This window comes from Etheostoma cragini, chromosome 12 (assembly GCF_013103735.1).
Source record: "Etheostoma cragini isolate CJK2018 chromosome 12, CSU_Ecrag_1.0, whole genome shotgun sequence".
Lineage (NCBI taxonomy): Eukaryota > Metazoa > Chordata > Actinopteri > Perciformes > Percidae > Etheostoma > Etheostoma cragini.
The window spans coordinates 4,779,141-4,801,389 of record NC_048418.1 but is presented as its reverse complement, the minus strand read 5'-3'; the positions used below and the strand labels follow the sequence as shown (position 1 = coordinate 4,801,389).

Genomic DNA, 22,249 nt, shown 5'->3' with positions numbered 1-22,249 from the left:
GAAAGAACTTCAATAACTTGGTAGGGACCTCCACGCCCTGCATGTCAACTAGCTTCCAGGATTTTGATTGAAGCTCTGCACAAGCCCACAGCAGGGCTTTTCTATTCCTTCTTTTTTCTTTATTGGCGAATCGGTTACAGTGCCACAAGAATACATAAAAGTTTTAGCAGGAGGGTTCCATCAAGGGTCAGAAAAAAGAAGAAAAGAAAAAAAATCTCTTTTTGGGACAAAACTCTAATATAAACAAAGATGACTGTCAGTGTCTTTGCTGCCTGGAAAGCTTTAAAAGAAGCAACAAAGATGAGGTGTCACACCAAAAATAAAGAAGCACAATCCCATACAGGCAATTTTTAAAGCATTCGATGGGATTTTACGTGCAGAATAACAAAACGGAGGGTTACGGTAATACCCCGGCAGATGTATTAAACGCCGACACAGTTACTGTCACTGATATTAGATTGTTCACGGGCACTGCAGAGAGTACAGGGAAATCATTTGGGCTATATATATGAGAAACATCAGAGCCTTCTACACCTGATGTAAGGTGATTTGGTGCATGTAAGGCCTCTTTATTTTCTCGGTCTGCATTTCTGCAATGGATTTGGGAGCGGTCCTAGTTTTATGCATGGCATGTATAGTAGCCTACATACACCTCCAGTCATGTTTTATTTTCAAAAGGTAGCCCTTTTATCTAAGCCGTTTGTACTTTCACACAATTTTTTTTTTTTTTCCTCATGCCTGACTCCTTCCGTCCTGTCTAGAGGAAGTGTTCGTCACATCAAATGGAACACGGCAACTTGCCCCTCGCAATCTTGATATCTGGAGCAAATTGAAGGTGATTTTCAATAACCGCGCTGACGAGCAGCAATAGACGGATCAGAGTCATTCTCTCTATCTGGCAGGCTACAATTTGACGTTCTCTGTGTTTTTAAGTGGATCATAGCTTGGTTTACGCTGCCTGCTTGAAGAGCATTTATGCCTGCCTTGACATGATGGATATGGTGCTGCATGTGTGAAATGTATCTTGATAGGAGTCTTATGATAGCAGTCCTATTCAAAGTCAGATTGAACGTGAGGCATGTGAAACAGGACTCAAGTCAAGATAAAAGAAGAAATCTTTTAATGTAACCTCTTGTAAACTCAAGAGTTAAAGTTATGTATCCTCTTTTTGTATACAATATAATATCTTAAGCAATATTCATAATTTGACACTGCTATCTTAATGTACCCATTGGATTGGATGTTATCACCACATGTTTTCCTTACTCAGGGATGCAAATGCCAAGAATAAAACCTGACATTGGTTTTATTAGCAATTTCTTTTTAAGCATAATTTTGTATGCACTTGTCAGTGGTAACACATTCTCCTTGCTTTTCATTTGGCTTTTCAACAGTTTCTTATAATGTCATCCTTTCGCGATCTGTTATACGTACATTTCTGTTGGCAAGACTTCACATAGAAATTGACCATCTATTGCAAATTCATATACAGATTTGTTGAAAAGGCTCGGCTCTCTAAGGGACCTCAAAAAGAATAAACGTACTACAACTACAAGAACTAATCCCTGCTAATGAATCATACATTAACATATCATCTAAGTTAAATCAACAATAACAAAACCACAAAAGGATGCTGGTTGATGGGGTGGTGGAGACAGCTGTAGCATCACACTATGTTGCCATGGCGTATAAGCAGAATTACAGTGAGACGTGTTAGGTAATAATGCCCTTGAAACCTGCATGAATATGAATGGACGTTATTTAGTCAGCTGGAAGCGAAACAGCTAGTGATTTTGAGGCATGGATGAAGAAGCTTAGCAAGTGCAACTTCAGTGCTTTGCCCAAACTAACATTCCAACATTCTAACATTAACTACAATGTGTGTGTTTATGGGTATGACGGACATGTCACCCAGTGAAAATATGTGGCTCACTGTTGTGGATCTCTATGCCAGAGGAATAACATACATCAGACTTGGATGTGCACACAAACATGTGTAAAACAAAGCTTCCAATGATAATTTATGTTCAGTTTGTGTGTATTATTTTAGAACAGACATTTTTTATTGCCATTTCTCAATCAGTACTACTTTGTAAAAGCCTTGATCTTAAGACAACAGTTGCTGTTTTATGCAGCACAGATTGTAAAAAACTGTGACCAACCTTTTATTGTGAGTTGTATAAATAAAATCAACTTGACAGGCATACAAGTACACATCATCCCTATCTTAACCTTAAACTCACATGTCATGATTTATTTTCAACAAGTTAGATAGTGACAAAAAAAGAATTTAGAAAAGTACTCACAATACTCCCAAGATGACACCACAATCTTGGCTTGATCAGAAATGGGGGGTTGGGGAACACTTTGGCACATACATCTTCATCCGACTCTTCTGCCCTGTGTTCTACTACAACTAAAGCCATCGCTGTGCCTAATCTAATTGAAAACATTGTGCAGAATTAATCACCGGCCTCATAATAATCTGTACCGTGGCTCACATTCAGTATGGACCCACCATGTCTAAACATATTAAGCAAACAACTAAATCACATGCAAAGCTCAAACCCATGACAAATTGCCAACAAGCTGGTATTTGGCGTTTGCCTTCTGTTTTACTCAATTGGCGTTTGGCTGAAGCATGGTGGTAACAAAGACTGCATGGTGGGATCCTGCTGCAGTAATACCTTGTACACAAATGCCAACCACTGTCAGTCACACTGTCAACACGCTTAGCTGTGATTAGAAAGCAACAACAAAAAAACATGCAACCTTGTCGAAGGACCCACAAAACAAGACCTTTACCTAACTATTGTGATTTTAAAGGGGCATTGATTATGAGGAGGATGTCTTCATGCATTGTGCTCAAAATTTGAGGAGAAAGTCATAATACTCACCTATAGGATTATTAGGAACACCATACTAATATTGTGTTTGACCCCCTTTCGCCTTCAGAACTGCCTTAATTCTACGTGGCACTGATTCAACAAGGTGCTGAAAGCATTCTTTAGAAATGTTGGCCCATATTGATACAATAGCATCTTGCAGTTGATGGAGATTTGTGGGATGCACATCCAGGGCACGAAGCTCCTGTTCCACCATATCCCAAAGATGCTCTATTGAGATCTGGTGACTGTGGGGGCCATTTTAGTACCGTGAACTCATTGTCATGTTCAAGAAACCAATTTGAAATGATTAGAGCATGACATGGTGCTTTATCCTGCTGGAAGTAGCCATCAGAGGATGGGTACATGGTGGCCATAAAGGGATGGACATGGTGAGAAACAATGCTCAGGTAGGCCGTGGCATTTAAACGATGCCCAATTGGCACTAAGGGGCCTAAAGTGTGCCAAGGAAACATCCCCCACACCATTACACCACCACCACCACCAGCCTGCATAGTGGTAACTAGGCATGATGGATCCATGTTCTCATTCTGTTTACGCCAAATTCTGACTCTACCATCTGAATGTCTCAACAGAAATCAAGACTCATCAGACCAGGCAACATTTTTCCAGTCTTCAACTGTTCAATTTTGGTGAGTTTTGGCAAATTGTTGCCTCTTTTTCCTATTTGTAGTGGAGATGAGTGGTACCAGGTGGGGGTCTTCGGCTGTTGTAGCCCATCCGCCTCAAAGTTGTGCGTGTTGTGGCTTCACAAATTCTTTGCTGCATACCTCGGTTGTAACGAGTGGTTATTTCAGTCAAAGTTACTCTTTTATCAGCTTGAATCAGTCGGCCCATTCTCCACTGACCCCAGCATCAATAAGGCATTTTCGCCCACAGGACTGCCGCATACTGGATGTTTTTCCCTTTTCACACCATTCTTTGTAAACCCTAGAAATGGTTGTGCATGAAAATGCATTGAAGCAACGGCCATGTGATTGATGAATAGATAATTGCATTCATGAGAAATTGAGCAGGTGTTCCTAATAATCCTTTAGGTGAGTGTAGAAACTGGTGGAGTGGAGATTTGAGAGACAAGCATTTACCATCCATTGAAAGACACGATTGAGTTGCATTGTCATAATTATAGGATCCATTTTTTTTGGGCTTGACCCATATTAAAGGGCACTAAGACCCCATGTTTATCTGGTATTAACATGCATATGTATTTGGATATATTTTCTGCATAATGGAATTTAATTTAAAGCTTCTTGCATTTACAGCTAATAGTGTTATGTATTTTGTTATCACGGTTCTGCCTGTATTGTGATCGGATCATTGATAACAAGGTTGACCATCTGTTTTTATTTTATTGTTTAAATATTCATTTATCGGAATAGTTTTTTTTGTCATTATATATAATAAATAACACACACACACACACAATATCTATTTTTTTATCGGCCATTATAAATGCCGATACTGATAGTTTGAGAAATGCCTAATATTGGTCGATAATATCGGTCCGCCGATATATCGGTCGGGCTCTAGTCAAAGGTATCATAAGACTACTTTTTGAAAGCATTGGTACTAGTTGGGCTACAGGTACTGTAAACTGGTTTGTATATTGCAGAAAACATCTTTTCTGTAGCTATTACAGGTCACTTAAATAATTTCATATCACTGTTCTGCTATCACAACATTTTCCCTAAACAGGCTAATCATAACAGCCATTCAAGAGATTGTTCTTTACACCGGAGGGCTTGACTTTAGCTTTTTGTAGGCAGCTTGAGATCGCAGAAATAGGGAGAGTAAGGTGGGCTTCCAACTTGCAAGTTGGAATTTGGGGTTAGACGGTGGATATTTACACCTACATTGACTTACGTTTCTTTCCTTATATCCAGATAAAGATCAGAAGTTAATCCTCATCTTACACAGGTTTTATAAGTCAGGATCTCAGTCTCTGAAGCTTTGTTGTAGACTTTTATTTTCTTAAAACTGTCTCTCAACAGTGCCCCACCTTTACGGACTCACTAACTATTAACTCTTTGGAAACAACAAAATCCCGTACACACAAAGGTAAATGGATATGGGTATTTTATATTCTGGAACGTATATGTTTAGTTATAATGCAGCAGATAGAGATCTGCAGTCTGTATGCAGAGAGACAATTCACTTTTAGACATTGTTTGACAATGTTGGTTTTATTATGAAAATGCTCCCCCGTTACTGTGTACAGGTAGAAAGATTTACTTGTAACCAATGATTACCTTAATCCATCCACAAAACAAGCTGCTGATGAATTATGCAAATACTACATCTGTTTCCGCACAAATAAATCTCCGTAGAAAATGGCACTGTCGCTGCAATGTAAGATCCATCCTCAAATGTCAGCCGACACCGACAAACTGTGTGATGCATTCAATGAGTAGGATGGTGGAGGGCCATAAACAATGAGTTGGGCCCTTCTGCAACACAGACTGTTAGCACCTATACAGGACATGTGGACATGTTGATCCAATTTTAGAACAGAAAATGGAAAATGAGTTCCCTTATGGATCAGATTTTTCTGCACTGGTTTAGTTTGATTTAACATACATTCTGTTTAGAGATCGTACATTTTAGAAGATTTGGGTTGCTTCTGTTTTTTAGACATTCCTATACATTAAAATATATTACATTCAATTCCAATCCATAAAGATCATTTTTAGGTATGACCGGTGGGCATGCTTGCAGCTGTTCCTTAAGCATTGTGAGCATGCTGCCATGCTTGCTCTACGTACCTCTCTCTATTAGGCACAGAAGGGTGGTTGGTTGTTATTTCTACATCCTTCTCTGCTTGCCAAAATATTTGGGCATTATCACACAGCAAAGGACCTTTTTTTCATCCAGGATCCCCTAGGTGGGGGGGAGATCTAATTTGTCAACTTTTCATCCTCAGTCAGCTTCCAATCAACAACATGCATGCTGACATATATATTTGCCTGGCTGACTCTGTGCTTTGTACATCCCTGACTTTAATAGTCCTTTGAACTAAATGTCAGGTTGATCAGTGCGGGGCCCCGAGCCTCACCAAGGGGACAGGGTGAATGGTAATTATTATGGGCGCAAATTGACCTTCAAGTTCAGAGGTTGTAGTAATTACAAGAAAGCAAGTTGGTGTTGCATAAGCATAAATCGCCCTAAGAACCACCTTGTGATGCCAATGATCATGATTACAATGATGCAAATGCCAATGCTGGAGAAGTTTCTGAATTTCAAAGATTAAAGTGATATAGTCACAAGAAAAAAAACACACAAAAACTTTGTTGAACCCCTTCAGCCCCACAACGCAATGGACAGATACGGAGATTGTTGGTTACATCTACAGAAAATTCAAATGGAATTTGTGGTACACCAGGACACAATGGCACAGAACATCCTAGCTAATAAGCTAAAAGTTCACAAAAATATGCCATTAATAAAGCCGTGGAATCCCGTGGTGGTAATCTGTTGGCACATTTGCTTCGTATTTCAAGCATGCATTTTATTTTGTAATTTGTTGTACTGCACAATTTCTAAAAAATTTACTTTGACCTATTTTTTACCAATGTGAAATTAAATTGAAGAAGATTTTAACAAAAGTCAAATAGGTAATAATATCATCACTCTTACATATTTTGGGACTCTTTCCGCCCCATGACGTGTTAGCCGTAGTTGGAAGATACAGCTGTAGTGAATAAACAGTTGAGGGAACAGATCCATGCAACTTGTCCCCTGCATCAAATCCTCCCAGCTCCTAAACCTGTTCCCCCGTCAGCACAATGACACTCCGCTGTAGGAGAGTCATCAAAGCGGAGAGAGTTATAAAAGAGAAACTCTAGAGCACCTTCCTGCAACAGCACTGCTATAGATAGAGGTTGAATTCCCACAGGGGCCAACCAAACTAAAATGTATGCACTCAGAACAACACAACTCTCCAACAGTTAACTTAGTTTGACAAACATGTCTACTGATGGCAATATTCTATCCCAGTCAGTGCACACTGAACTGGCTATAATCCAACATTCATTGACTCTGAATTAAATTCTTTCAGCAGAGATTTCATGTTTGATCAAATCCCATATTCTTCCCATTATTCAATTCAATCTAAAACAGTCTGACAGATCTACTCTAGATAAGTTTACAAAGTAACTAAGAGAACTCCTAAGATAAGAGAAAAAGTAGGAATAATCCCATTACTATAGATGACATAGTTTCATGAATAGGGCTGGATATTATTCCAAAATATTTGATATCAATACAGATGGGTTACCAATTCTATGACTAGGATACCGGTTCCTGAACTATAATTTTTCATGCCAATTTTTTAAAAGAAAAGGAAATTACAACATTTCAGCAAATCGTATTACTTATTTTTCAGCTCCTACTACGTGAGCTCTCTCTTATTACCGTCTCTGTGTAAGAGTTTTTCCTGCCTGCCTCTACGACATATATTACAGTTCCGAATTACAAAACTTATAAGAGCTTGGTAGAAGCATGCTGCATGCTTATTGGCTCACTGACAAGGATGAGATTTACTCCTTAGGTATTGAAATTGGGTATTGAAGAGGCATGACTAGGCATCCTTCGTTACTCGTTAAGGAAGCAATTCGGTCCGTGCCTAAAAAGTCACCGTGCCTAAAAAGTATTGAGTAAGAATTCTGTACCCAGCCCTATTCATGAATGATCAATATTTCTGTGGTGACTAAATCACAGGCCACTTGTGTTGTGTCAGTAAATGTGAAACTGAAATATTCATCAATACACAGGAGCAGAGATAGATCGCAAGTAAGGCAATAGATACTGTAGATTTGAGCTACAGATATAGATATTGTCTAAGCTTCATCATGAATTAAATGCATGACAAAGTAAAATATTGTATTTGGCTTCAACCAGTGTGTTCGTGTTGATACAGTGATATTGTTTTTCAGTTGAACAAATATTCACATTGATGGGGTCATTTAACATTGTTGGAACCTAACAATGTGGACTATTTAAAAAAAGAGCAAACTCTGCAAACATGTGGCTTCCCCTAACAAAGACACGGCCTAGACAAAGAAAAAAGGTGCCCAAAACTCCAGACTTTGCAGGTCTCTCCTGAATGTTACTTTTAGGTTTGACTACAGATCCCTGCTTCCCATTGGATGTGGCCTTCGTCTTTCCACTGCAACTCAAGGTTGCTACAGCAGGTGCGCCCCAGGAATGGCTCAAGAAATGGCAACACTGTTTTCTTTCACCCTTTGTTGGAAAAAAAAAAAAAAAAAAGGACCGCCATCTAGTGGTTCAGTAAAATAAAGAAAATGGTTCATGAAACAACATTTAGCCATCACTAGTGTTTTGGAACTTCAGAAATCTCTGTGCAACCAGCCATTTCATCTAACCTCCAGAAAGGAGAAATGGACTGCAGTCTGCTCTAATTTTTTTTCTGTGCGCAAAGAAACCAAACCAAGGTTTAGCAATTAATCCACTCTTTTTGTTCATTCACATCAGAAAAAATAAGCAATAAGTTTGAAAATGCCCTTATTCCTCTAACTTCTCTCAGGCGTAGGAGCTAAGCACGAACAAGCTTTCAATTACTCTTAGACATGCACCTTGCTTTTCTTATAACTAAGCTAAGCTAAGAGCTGCTTTTAGCAGAGGATATTTTGTGATAATTAGTGGAAAAAATAACGAGCTTACACCACATCAGCTTAGCATGTCAGCACTATGTTAAGCAAGAAAACAATTACCTCCTGTTTAGCTCTGCAGAATGGAAAGCTCGACATCTCTACAAGCTCGGCATTTAGACCATCGTGAACAGGGCTTGTACAGAGTTGTTCATGCTGTGTGAACCATAGTCTGCAGGTAGCTAGTGACAGACTTTCGACTTGTTTACAATCAATTCAAACACTTCAAATCAATTCAGTGGGCTTTCAAACCTCAAATCGCTGCTGTATTGCTTTTTTGGACTGCAGTTGATCTACTGACTGAAGCACATCACTTCAACTAACCAGCAATCGTGATGAAAGATACCAAAAATCCATGGATGGAATTTCAAACCGCCATAGGTAATTAGTTAGTGGATCCATTTGATCACTCTTTCCTGTTTTTATAATCTACAATCATTTGACAGTTTTGGGGCTATGGACTATGAAAGCAACACACTGCATGATCACTTTAAGTGCCAGATCTCATTTGGAGTTTGTTGTGAGGACAGTATGGTGTGAAGTTGCATGTTCTCATGAACCATACGTTCGAAAAGCTACGAATAGATAAGCGCTGAAATCCGCATGATTTTCAACTGTTTTTTGTTTTTTTTTGCTGTGCGCACCACATTGATTGCTGCTGTATAAGAACAAGGCTGGCCACCTAGGGAGGTCGGGTCGGGGAGGCTGTTAAGACACAGGACTTTTAAGCAAGGGAGAGAAGTTTGCTTCCCCAGGAAGACTTTGAGCAAAAACATTTTCCTAAACTTAATTAGTCGTTTCGATGCCTAAACTTAAATGTCATTGTCGCATAACGCTAACTTTTTCTTGCCTAAACGTAACCCTAATCTCTGCCAAATTGGCCGGGCAGCTCGTGATGCCCTGTACCCAGCTCACAATCCACTGTTCTTGGGTAACTGAACTACCAACTACAGCTTATCTGACGGAGCACCATGCGGAGCACCATGCGAAACACAGAAGCCAATCGGTAGCCGATTTCACCTGATGATATACGATTTAGTGTGCATAACTTTTCGTACGATATCATACACAACCGTTCATGGCATTTGTTTGTCTTAAATAGAAACTGCAGTGTCAGCCAGTGGTAAGAATGGAGGAGATTGGACCTGCTTGCTGTTTTAACAACGCTTTAATTCTGTCATTCTCCAAACAAAACGTGTGTCGTGCTCTGTGTGTTTGAAGCTGCAGATATCTATAAGGTAATTTCATGCTTGCAGCACTTTGCAGTGTGAGCACACGTTCAATTATGATACATCTGCAAATGCTAATTGCAGATTAGTTGACAGTGCTAATCAGCAAGTCATTATGATAAACAAACAGCAGATGAGTGAGATACTAATAAGGGGCACTTTTTGACTCTAAGAAAAAGTTTTAATGAGGCATCTGAAAAAGTGAAAATCAAATTTTGTTTAATCAGGGCAGGGTATTTTTGCTACTTTATAACCCTCAGAGCAACATATAGTTATCTAATTCTCCCTATAGTCTATAGTTATCTTGTTCAGCACAACCATATTATATTATATATACATATTTTTTTTGCATCTTAATGGTTAAAGGTTAAAAGTCCTTCTAAGTGAATATTGTGATTATTGTAAGAGCCTTTTGAAACCGTTAATCACAATTTGTATAACCACTCCTATTTGTTATTCCGCTGAAATCAAACAACTCTGTGTCACCAGTCTCCTGTCGCCTAGTTAGGAATGGGCCTTTGCCGCTGCTGCAGCTCCAGCTGCTGAATGTGTTGTAAACCAGGCCAAGTCAGCAGTTGTTTCACCTCACACCGTATCTATTCGATTACATATTCTGGGGGTGGTCAAGATTATTGCTGCAAGTTGGGCACTTTTGGTGATTGGCAGCACAGAGGGTCAATAGATAATACAAATGCATGTATCAAGTTGTGGAGGCATCTGCCAATTTTTCTAATCATCTAGTCTTGTCAGCATGAACTTTAACCATTAGTGTTATATATATATATATATATATATATATGAAAACTTGGCAAAATGTGTAAAATCGTGTACACAGTACATCACTGATTCCCCTGATGTCAAAGCCCGAAACCCTCCTTTACTTTAAGAGACAAAATAATAGCCCTCACGGCTAATAAGAAAATCAGTAAAACACACACACTGTGTGTCCGGTTAAACACCAGCCAAACGCTGTATTAACACTCCTCTTATTCCTCTCACTCTCACTTCTTTCCTGGGTCACTGGGCACCGCCCCTTTCTCCCACGGCAACCTCAAGCATCCAATCAACAGGGACTTTAACATGGAATTGGTTAGAGAGTGTGTTAAAAGACAGTAAAACCAAAGGAAATAAAACAACCTGAGCAAAACAAACCACAGCCAACAACATATTCTAAAACAAGTCAAATTAATATATACGTCACTTTGCCCTTTTATTGCTCCAGAAAAACTTATTTTGAATGTAATTATACTCTAGAATGTAATTTTGCTAATTATTACCGACAGATATAGAAAACACCACATCGATGGTCAATCCATTGACAATCGACATTGGTCACTTTTATGTTTGCGGTGCGGGACCCAACACACAAGCTGCTGGAAGGGGGGTAGCAGAACACACACACACCGCGGGAGCGGGCGCTGATGGTCAGAAATCCACCGCCTGTGGGATTAAAAAAACAGTCCCACGCAGGTGCTTCAGGGTGATGAAATGCCAAGACCACTGATGCTTATGACAAAAGAACCATTAATCATCTACTTCACTGAAATTAAAATATATTTTAGTCCTTCAAGCAATGTGCGCAGGATCACTTTATTTGACATGATTTTCCTCGACCATAGAATGGAATTATCTAAAGTTCTGTTAATAACCTTCATTTGAAAAAGCATTTAAATCCCATCAGTCAAGAAACTGTGTCCCCAGTCCTCTGCCCGTCGTACTTATCAAAGCTTTAGCATCTGGTTTGCTGAACGACAGTTTAGTAAGATGGAGGCAGTCTTGTATAAAGTATTTGAGAGCAATACTTGAGTAACAGTACATGTATCTTCCCAGAAAATTACTTTGGTAGAAGTTAAAGTTACCTTTTAGTATATTACCTAATATTTACGTTCCTTGAGTATCAAAAATATTTTAAAAGTAAAAAAAAAACTTTAATTATGAACTGCATAGCCCAAAAAGTGTGTAACGTTGTCTTCACCGCCACTATTGTCGGGGGGGGGGGGGTTATTGTTTGTTTGCATGGCAACAGAGCATGCACCAGGTGCTTTCACGACACCATCAGCCAGTATGCTTCCTCCTCTTCTTCTTTAGTTTTGGCTTGATTTTTGCCGCTTAGCAAAAAACAGGATTAGGTCACCAACTGGAATGGAGTTTGCATTTTCTTGCCACTTTAGGAGCAATGATTTGCCAAACCTGTGTTACCAGGGTAACACATTTTTTCTTATTTTATTTTGTAATAATGAGTAACTAAGATACTTAGGGGAAATGTAGTGGAGTAAAAGCTTACATTTAATTTAGGAAATGTAGTGGAGGAAATGTAACAGTTTTGAGAAATATAAACAAAGTAAAGAACAGATACGTGAAAATTCTACTTAAGTACAATAGCAAAGTATTTGTACTTTGTTATATTACAACACTGGATGGAGGAGATATCATGGTGATCGGTAGAGTTGGAGACAAATATTTTTATATTTTAAGAACTTACATGTACTCCTTATTAAACAATTTAATGTCATGTTGTTGTAATAATTACTCTGGCAATATGCCTACTGAGAGCCTACCTATATATCTGGGAAGTTTGGCTCCAGCCTGAGTACAGAGCATTAGTGGATACAGGACACACATTATCACGGTCTATGAACGGTTTTCATTCTTCAGTGAAACCACTTTTTACTGAAAACAAATCACCAGTCCTCAAGTCCAAAACTCCGTTTCACATTTTAGCCATCCATTTAGCTGTAAAATCATATTTTCTGTAAATCCAATATGCAGAGGCTGTTTCTCTGATAGTGAAATAATCTAATTTGGTTGGAGAAGTACAAAAATCACTTTCCTTTATTTTACTGGCAGAATAAATATCAAATTCAAGTACGTAAATTCTTGCTCAAAAATATCAGAATCAGCCTTTAAGACTCATTGTGTATTTTTTGTGCAACAGTAGAACACAGTTTTACTATAGTAGATAAAAATATATGCATTAGGGCTGTCAAAACTAACACAAGAATAACAAGTTAAAGAAAATTCCTTTTAAATATAACCTTTTGGGGCATTTTAGGCCTTTATTTGTGACAGGACAGCTTAGATGTGAAAGGGAGAATGACATGCAGGTTGGAATTGAACCCGCGGTCGCTGCATCGAGGACCCAGCCTCTGTATGTGGACACACGCCCTACCAGGTGAGCTACCCAAGTGCCTGCAAATTCCTTTTAACACCACTAATTTCTTTTGCCCGTGATTAATGCACACGTGTTCTCTGAATTTGCGCCTCGGGCCGCTCCATAGTTTGGGAAATTAGGAAGCGATGCAGACGTAACGTTGTGGTTGGCTAGCATAAACAAACCTCCTCGAGCAGAAATGGATATAGGGTCTTTTGAATGGCAAGTTCAGTTTCAAAGCCCCTCCAGATGGTTCTTGTGACAAAACTCATGTTATTTGCATGTACTGTCGATGGGAATTGAGTTACCAAGAGAGTATGACGAGTCTCAAATACCACTTGCTGGCCAAGCATAACACTGATGCAGAGAACTCTCCCCCCCCTCGCCTAAGGCAGGCCACACTGGATAGTTTGCAACAGACGTAAGAAGAGTGAGAAGTACAAAGTATAAGTGTAGCGTGGGCCACTACATTGTGTTAGTATTACTAAGTAATTTTAAATTCAGGACAATGTGCCCATCTGTTGTTGCTTGATGGAGTTGAGTTGACATATTATGCTTTTTTTGAGCAAACAGTTCCTTTAAGGTTATTCTTTGGATTATTGCAATAATAATAATAAACATTTACATAAAGCAAGCATATTTGCAATAAATCTATTTTTTTTCTTTTGATGACAGCTATATATACACTGTATGTATATATTTATACACACACACACACACACACACACACACACACACAGTATACATACATACAGTAGTATACAAATACAATTTCCGTCACTTTCTTGTATCAACCACTTCAAGTTCAAGCTGATGAATACTGCAGTATGTCAAATGTAATGAAGTCAAATTACTAAACTGTGTTGAGAGCTCCATGACTCCACAGTGTGTCCTTGAATAGGTTTTTTCGTGCTGCCTCACCAGTTCACGTCTCCTCGCCTCTGCTGAGTGACAGGAAGGAAGGCTCCACTCCTCTCAGCAACCTAACCCAGTCTCCTCTCGTCTTGTTGAATTAAAAGAAAGCTAATCTTAATTGATGCTAATGGAAGTCAATGACGAGCATGAGGAACAAGTGCTAATGTGTTTGAGCAATTAACCTAATATTTACTGGCTGTGACTCTCCTGGGAGGTGCTAGCTTATGTTGGTCTTCTCACTCCAGACGCTCTGACATGATATGCCATTCCTATGACTGAAAAAAAGACTACTGGAGAAAGTGGATCAAAGAGATAGGTGATGTCAGAAAGAGCAAAAGAATTGAATGGACTCATTCAAATTATTCAGCCAAAGTGATCTCGGGACCCATCGGCTATCGGTCAAACAACAATTTAGCACCTGGAAGCAATGGACAATATTTTGGGGGTTTAGGGATTTAGCCAGCAAACATTGGGGCCAAGACTTCCTCTACTAAACTTCACAGCTGTTCAGATGAGTGGGATCAGATTGAGATTGTAATGAGATTACAATGTGCCTAACTCAACGTCTCATTCAAATAAATCTTTGCGTTTCAGACATTGATTTTCACGTCTGAAAATGGACAGTGATTATCAATAACAGACTTGAAGCACAAAGTCAATTCCAGCAGTGTTGTGGTTAAAAAAAGAATATTACACAAACGCAAGATTAGAGAAATAAAAGCACAAAGTTGCAACCCTCTTTGATCTCAGGTATGAACATCTGTGATGAGGCAGATGTGGGAGCAAATGCTGACATTGGTTCAACAGCCCTCGCTCCCACTCAGTAATTTATTTTTAAAAAATGACAATGTGGAACAACACAGTAAAAGACAAAACCTTAGAAATGAAACATAAATAAGAGAATCAAACTAAGTTGAACAAATACAGAGGCTCAACAAATCATAAATCTAGCAAACTGTCATGATTTGCATTACAAATTAATTTCTCCATTCTTTCAAAACTCTCTTTACTTAGTGTTGTATTATGCAAAGTGGTAGTTAATTCTAATATGATGGAGGTCATATCATGGGGGGGGCGGTTGGGGGGTGGAGTATAGACAAAAAAATTATGCTTTTGCCTTCGCTTGAGTAAACCTCTATTCTTCCAGTTAATTGCATTAGCTCACAAATGATAAAGTTTCTTAGCAGAAAACTTCAGTGGTATAGATAACTACAATAAATCCAAACAACACAACACCAGCCCATTAACTGTCACCTGTGACTAAACCTATCAAGTGACTTTCATTACATGCATGAGGAAATTATGATTCTGTTAATTTAAAATATGAATTTATTCACTTGCCCAAAACAGGTAGAATACCAATAGCACCATTTTATTCAGTACATACATAGTGCATAGGGCTAGAGTCAACCAAAATCTGCATTTTATTTTTAGATTAACTCAATTGAGTGCATTCTACCTGCTAGCCTTGTGTGTCCCCCAAAGTGGTGTTTTTTTGTATAAGCCTGCCTATTGTTTTAATGTTTTGCAATGAGAGCGCAGTATCTTCACACTACGCTACAAACGGTAGCAGCGGGATGAGGCGCTGAGCGTCTATTCTGCGCTGATCGCTTCTACAAGACTACTTGTATCTGTAATAGGCAGTGATGGACAATTTGAGTCCAACTTGAGCCACTATTCTCTGTACTCGTGACTTGACTCGGCACTTCTTTGGTGACTTGGACTTGGACTTTAATACCGGGGACTCGAGACTTGACTCAGACTGGCTTACGTAGAACTCTATTTACAATACAAGTCTGAGGCTCAGAAAACATTACATTTATTTAAAAGCTGAAATTGTAGAATCTCCCACCCAAACCATGTTAGTTTAGTGTTCCTGTCAGCGCCCCCTGACCAAAAGGCACAACAAAAGAAACAGGAGTTTGTCCTATGTAGGCCCATAGGATAGGTTACCAAACCAACTATTGACTCCGTATTGATTCATTTGTAATAATAATGCAATATTGTAAGTACACTCTGAAACTAAAAGTTCATTTTTTATAAAGACTTTTCACTTGCACGTTCCAGAAATCACTTTTATTGGAGCAAGGTTTCAAAAGCTAGACCTTTACTTCTGACAAAGTATTTTTACATCATAAATGAAAATCATTTTAAATTGGCTTGGGTCTGACTCACTCCCTGCACGTGTCTCCCTCAATAGTTCCCTGTCACGCTTTGCACTCTAAGCGATTGCATTGATTTCTTCTCAAACTGTGCCTACTTGTTCTACCAGCATTGCTCACTGACCTTAATATTTCACTGACCTCATCAAGGAAGCTGTTCTTCCCACAGTAAGGTCCTGCAAGCAAGAATTTCATTATTTCAGGCAATTATGTTGTTCAAAACAAGATCAGTATGACTAATATGTTTGTAAATCATTTGAATCCAGACAGGCTGCTCGTGTCATCTTTGCTTATTAGGGAGGGATGACATAGGAAACCACAATCAGCAGCTTTATTCTGAAAAGGATGCTTCAATTAGAACAACTCCTTAGAAAAAAAAAACTCCTTATTTTTTAAGTTCAAAGTGGCCTTGTGGAAATGTGCAAAAACAGTGTGCAGTATGAAGACCTCAAAATGGGGAAATTAAAAAGGCAAATATCCAAACTTTGATTTTGGTTATTTCTATGACTCAATCAAATGTTTGACTTCCTTCACAAATTCCCTTCCTGGAAGACAGTGAGTACAGATGCACCGCATTAGCAGGGGTAAAAACGTTTGGTCATCACATTAATGCCATAATCTAGATGAAATTAATCTCTTGCCCTGTTGCACAGCAGTCCCTTAATTAGGATGTTTCATTCCCTGACGTGTCGGTTAAGCACCATCAAAAATGTAACAATTCAAGTAACTTTGCCAGTGCCACAATGACAGGCATAGACATTTGCTGCAATTATGAAACTGCAGTCATTATAGAGCCATACATTCGCATATAATGACTCACAATTACTGTTTGGCAACGCTGAGAGACAACAGTGGCATAGTGCCTTTAGCAATCAGCCTCCTTTTCAATGCTTTCATGTGATTTCTAAAGCAACACACACTGCCAGCTAGAGTTTTTACAAAGATTTTTTCCATTTTTGTTTGCATCATGCAGCAGGTTATGACTGCCCTCATAAAGAAACAAAACAAAATGTTTTGTTTGCTTATTTTCACACAAATAATTCATCTCCTCCATGGCTTGGAGCTTGTAGAAATGCTAACCTAGGGGCCAAAGCCTGTCTTGCATCTAAAATGATGATTACCATGCAAAACATTTGCTTTCTCCTGTGCGGGAGTGTTTTACTGTGGCAGCCCAAACCAAAGTAACGCCACATCCATCTTAATTATGTCTGCCATTTGTTATAATGCACATATAAATTCTCATTTGTCTAAGGCCTGGCAGGTCCTAATCAGCACACACACAGCAGTATAACATACACAGCAGCACATACGCAACAGTATAACATACAGAGCAGCATACAGGCAGCAGTATAACAAGCCACATGATACGGATCACAGCAGATGATGCTTCATTGTTAGTTGTGATGGGTTACATTTTCAAAACTGTAATAAAAAGAAGAGACAAAGTGGCGATACTCTCAGCGGGACCAGCAACTTTTATCGAGATCATATTGTTGTCACGCTTTATAATAGAAAATGAAGCGGTAGATATAGTTGTTAGATCTGAAGATAAATATGTAGACGAAGTTACATATCTCCTGTTTGAAATTGTTCTTGGAAAAAAAAAAATTTTAGCGTCTGTTTAGGATCTTTAGCATCTTGCCAAGCTTTAATCAAATGTCAATTTCAGAGCGCTTGGCCTTGTTGGCCTCAATGCTTTTTGTTTCACAGCTGATTTCTAATTTTACTCCAGTCCTGCTGGATTACCTTCATCTACTTAATGGCTTCCTGATTGTGTGTCGAGTTCTTCTGTTAGCTTTATTAAAATTTAATTTCTGCAGTAATTAAGCAAAGCGGCACTTCTTTTCTTGAGGGGTGCTGGGGCTGCTGAATTGTAGACACATTAATTAAACGTGATGGTCTTGTAAATAAATCAGGCTGTGGTTTAATTGCAATGTTGGCATATTGTCCGGAAAGAATGCTGGTAAATTGTAGCATATTAATAGCGCTCCGCAGGGACTCAGAGGAGTGCTTTCTTATGTTTGTTGATAATTTGATCCTTCAAAATAATTCTGTCGTGGCTGCCTGGAGTAGTGTTTCAGTTGACATTGTGTGGCGAGCTGTGCTTTCTCTATACTTCACAAATGTAGGTGTATGTCTTCAGTTAAGACCTTCAGCCAACAGTTGGCTTACCTTAAAAAAACATGAAATGTTGTCTTTCCTCCCTGAAAACAAGCCTCCTGACGGTGAAGGAGAAAAAGCCATAGTTACTGCTCAGGCGGCTGGAGTGAAAAGTGTGGTGCAGAATGCAAATGTGAGTGCCGCAAAAAAAATAAAAATAAACACAATTTCTCAGCTTCAGTTGTGAAGACAGGTCGTCTGTCTTCCTCCTCTGGGCCAAGACGATAACATCTGTTAGCACATATGGCACATTGGAAAACAGTAGGTTTGTAAATCTAACAGAAACAATGACAACACGGATGGTGAACGGAGGACAAAAACAATCACGTGCTGATCTGAACCAGAGCTATGCGTCTTGTGCTCTGTCACTGTGCATGTGTGTATGTATGTAGGCACATCTTTGTGAATACAATCACATCTACCTGACTGCTGCCCGGTCCTCCCACACACATGTGTGTGTGTGTGTGTGTGTGTGTGTGTGTGTGTGTGTGTTTAACATCTTCTCCAAAAAGCTGCCTGTTAGATATCAGATAATAAGTCCTATTGAATAAACGATGGCTCACGTTAGGGAATGATCCACATGAATCTATAAATGAAAGAGAGATTGGAATCAGGAGGTAGATACAAGGGAACGCTCAAACCAATCAATGTGGAAACAGCCATGTCTGTCTGAAAAGCTGAAGCAATCAGCATAGCTCCTCATGGCCCTTTTTATTAATTCTTTGGACAGGTTATGTTATGGGGTCATGTTAGATAAATAGTAATGTCCTCTACCCTCTTCTGCACTGGTATTCACAAAGCCTAATGACCATATGTTTTGAGACCAGCAGATGTTCACTTAACCTTCTACCAATGAGCCACAGATTCACTGCAAAGTCCATCACAGCCAAATACCTCCTGCTCAGGAACACGCTTAAACACACCACACTTTTACATCTCTTGTGCAAGGTGCAAGGGTACAACAGAACAAATAATTGAACCCATTTATTATAACTCTACTAATGCATTATCTCCCAAAACAGAACATGAAGCATTACATCTGTTATCAAGACTACATCCACAGAAACACAACATCCCAAGGAGCATTTCACTCGGTTATCATCGTGCCAATGTCTAAACCTTCTGAAATATTTGCCACAGTCGGAAGATATTGTACCACAATTTAGTTTTCCATTATCTTAAACAGATAGCTGACATGAGACATGATATTGCACGCAATGCTGTAATTCTTTACTTGTTAGGAAACACCATCATGTTTTTTTAGATGAAAAAAAAGTAAATACCGTACTGTAATAAAGATCAGTTTTAGGAAGAATCTCTGAAATCCTGTCCATCGAGCATCCCTAGAATTCTCCAAACGTTTTTAGACCCTGGATCACTGAACATCCCAGGAGACCATGTGCAGGAGACCACTGTGCATATGTGCATCATTGTGAATCCCCAGTAACTATTATACATCCCCTTCTACCCTCTAAGTTTTAATTCAAGAACAATGGGAGCCAATGGATTCCGTGAGCAATCTGCCAGCGCAGATAGTCAGAGCTTCTAATTGTGGCAAATACTATGCATGGGAGGGTTTAGAATTCCATGAGCATTAATGGTGATAGGAAAATAAATTGCGGTAGTATTATCCTTAAGGCTTAGTGTGGATTACAGCAAGTTCAGCCTGAGTTACCCCTAATTCACCCCGCGCACTGACAATCAGGGGAGACGGGGTGTGTTTGTAAGAGGGTGTGACAATGTGCAAAAGAAAGGTGGGGCACGGCTCCTCTGATATGTATTGGTATTTTCTTATTTTCTTGTAGTGTTAGCATGGCTTTTGTTTCCTAACAGATAGTTTGTGCACAATGCAGCTGAACCCTTCTGTTATCTGAGCCTGACATTCATTTCTAAACAGTGAGTTTATCATAGAAATACTCAGGGTTGATTTTCTTTCCTATGAGCAAAGAAATAAATACAGTGTCTCTATATTTTCTTTAAAAAAAAAGAAAAGAAAAAAAGACTTAAGTGTATTGCATGGATAGTGACAAATTGGCCGTCATAAGAAAGGTTTTTAAAGCATTTTCTTTTTATCCTATCAGTGGATGAGTGACCAGAAACAGACAAAGGTCTAGAGGGTGTACATAAAATGTCTTATTCTGAGTTTGAAGTTGCTGTTTCATGGCACTCTGTTTTACTACTGGTGTGGGAGCTCAGGACATCAGCCGATACAGAGTACCGAGCCTATACCAGTGTGTCATTTATTGGATTATGTTTTAACAACTGTATACTACTATCTCTGTATGGATTCAATATGATTTCTATCTTTGTGGTCAGTCTGGCTCAAACTCTTTGTTAAACATCAACAAAGACAAACAATGAATACCACAGAACTTTCTTTTATTATCCAGTTTGACAGTCAGTTATAACAGAAAAACAACATAAATAAACTACTTTAACGTAGATTTTCTTTAGGGCTTTATTATGTGGTTTATCAGAGGCAATACTGATACTGGTTTTGGAACATCTCTAATTGCCATTATATGAAAATCAAAATCAATCTAACAATATAGTTGGTCACCAATCAGATCATCAGTTTCCAAGATACTCATACATTCCGTTTTATACTTGAAAATAAGTAACTTACACTTTAGTAACTGTTAGTATATTGAACACACTGTCACTTTATTTCACTATCTATTGATCCTGATCCCATTTTATAGGTTTAATTGCGACAGTTAGTTATTTTTTTAGAGAAATCAACTCTCCACGGCCTGTGCTTCCTCTACTGATGATGAATTTTTGTCCCCATCATCATGCGGCACATGTGTGCAGAAGACAATGACCTGACGCCCGGGTCGTCTAGTTTCTCTGGTTTTTAGGTTCATGCGCTATGTTTAGGTGGTGCGCAAAAATGCTTAATCAGCAGGGTAAATCCTAATCTAAATATTCCATTATGTTAATTTTATTAGATCTGTCTCCTCAAGTTTGGCCTCTGTGTGCAAAGGAAAACAATTTACAGTTGCATAGTGAATAAAGCACTGTCAGCTTATTCAGATGGCATTTTCTGCTATTTCACATAGTAGAAATTGAGTTTATACACAGTACATGGTTCAATTGGTCGTAAGGAAAGTGTGTGAAGGTGACATACTGCATTAGGTACGTCGTAGTGAGTTCACTGCTGCTGATCTGTAAAAGGTAGGAGTCAAAAAACACTTACACGTTTGAACACCCTGATGGCTCAAGACGGGCCAAAACACATGATGTGACTTTGTTTAAAGGTTCAGTTCACCCATAGTAAAACCACTACATACCAAGTCATATCTAGCCATGCAGAAAGTTTGGATTATCCACGGAAGCTATTTTAAACAGTTCACATTTGAACTACTTTCTAACAAAGAAATGAAACAAAGATTTCAGGACTTCATCCAGTGCAAAGAGAGGGTTGGAGAGTATTTACAAGCGACCAACATACAAAATAATGTTTTTTAGAAGTGAAGTTCCACTTCATCAATGATGGCATGAATTTGTTTATGTTCCTCTGTCCACCCTCTTTCTCTGCTGTCTACCTCTGCAGGAACATTGCTTTAGATTAAGCCATGAGAGAGATTATTAATATCCAAATGATGTTTTCACACTGGCTGTTGTGGCCAGAGGAGGTGAAGTGTGAGTGAGTGAGAAATTTCCATCCACTGCCAGAGTATACCAGCACCTGGCTGGCTGATGCAAACTTCTCATTGCGCAACAGAAAGATGCCCACTCTTGGTCAGCCAGCAAAGGCCTGAGGAGAACAAAGAGAAAGACACCGGTGTGCAGAAAGCAGAAGAAGAGCAGAAGAAATAATGAAATAGAAATGTGCCCACATCCACCACGAAACTTGGATGTGTTCCAAGCCTCTGACAGCTAGAGAAATATATCATGCCTTTCGCTTTTTTTACCAACAAAGTTCCCAGTGCGTGTGACGAATAAGTTAAAGAAATAAGCTTTCTGGGCTCTGTGTAAGGTAGTCCCTTCTGATATACCATGGTTAAATGTGGTGCTTCCATTGTGTATTTTTAGCATACAGTGCTACAGTGATACA

The 22,249-nt window shown here is 39.0% G+C and overlaps 1 protein-coding gene and 1 long non-coding RNA gene across 6 annotated transcripts in view; one reads left to right on the top strand and one right to left on the bottom strand.

Annotated features, from left to right (window-relative positions):
• The window catches only part of astn1 (astrotactin 1), a 330,603-nt gene that overhangs the window by 292,033 nt on the left and 16,321 nt on the right, over positions 1-22,249 (bottom strand). The window lies entirely within an intron of this gene.
• The window catches only part of LOC117954843, a 19,008-nt gene continuing 5,857 nt past the window's right edge, over positions 9,099-22,249 (top strand). The window contains exons 1-4 of the long non-coding RNA XR_004658901.1: positions 9,099-9,108; positions 14,410-14,417; positions 17,644-17,648; positions 21,095-21,098. This is a non-coding gene — a long non-coding RNA (uncharacterized LOC117954843). The remainder of the gene's footprint in view (positions 9,109-14,409; positions 14,418-17,643; positions 17,649-21,094; positions 21,099-22,249) is intronic.